We start from the raw sequence: 1097 nt of genomic DNA on the forward strand, positions 1-1097 counted from the left end.
GCTGCAGAGATACTGCCTCAGGTTTCTCAAAGTGTGTTTAGTTTATGTGTAGGAAAAATGTCATTTCAAAGGTAGGACTTTTTAAAATAAATATTGATGATAGTGTTTTATTTTAACCTTTTTTCATGCCTATAGGTTAACACACTAACATGGCTGTTTATATACAGTCAACTATGAAAAATAAAACATTTTGTGAACTCTCAACAGCGTTCTTAAATGCAAAATGTGTGCTTGAAGATCATGCAACAGCTCAGTGGTTTCACCACCGCATGGAGCATCAGCAGTAACGTCACAAACTCAGGGCTTTGCAAAAAGCAGAACTTTGCCACAACTGATCGGGTTACCGTTGCACTTCTGCAATGTTTTATATCAGGATGTTATACGAAAACAAAATGGAGAAAAAATGTAAAGGGTAAGAAAGAAGGAAGCTTTACTGATAGCTGAGTCTCCTTTGGGTTTTGACTAGGCCATTCTGACATGTAAATAGTCTGATCTAATAATTCCACTGTAGCTCTGTCTGTCTTTAACCAGATGGAGTTTTCTCCAAGGGGGGGGGGCTATAAATTAAAAGTAGACATATCACACCAGTATATTTATATGAATGTCAACAACAAAAAACATGATGAAAACACTGAATAAAAACAAAACATAATTTAATGTCCAGGTTTACTTTTTGTCCATAAATCTTGTCCTTCTGAGGCTGTGAAGGTTAATCTGTGTTTTGCTCCAATACTGGGTCACCTAAAAAAAATAATTTACCAGTTTAATAATGGAGAAACTATTAGTCAGCTTTATACTTTTTAAAAATATAAATATAAAACTATTTTCTGAGAATGTGTTTATGTAAGAGCAACTATGCAAATGAACAAAAATCTAGAAAAAGTCTATGCTGACTATATTCTATTATTTTCCATGTGAATCCCAGATTGTTCATTTTTATGTTTTAAATCAGTCCTAGCTGTCTTTATCCCTGCTGGATCAGATCCTGACGTTTGAAAAAGGAGGCAGAGAAAGTAGGATAAAGCTTTAGCCTCGCTGCATGCAGTAAGCCTCGCTGCATGCAGTTAGCCTCGCTGCATGCAGTTAGCCTCGCTGCA

The sequence above is a fragment of the Cyprinodon variegatus genome, unplaced genomic scaffold (assembly GCF_000732505.1).
Source record: "Cyprinodon variegatus isolate N-32 unplaced genomic scaffold, C_variegatus-1.0 Scaffold841, whole genome shotgun sequence".
Classification (NCBI taxonomy): domain Eukaryota; kingdom Metazoa; phylum Chordata; class Actinopteri; order Cyprinodontiformes; family Cyprinodontidae; genus Cyprinodon; species Cyprinodon variegatus.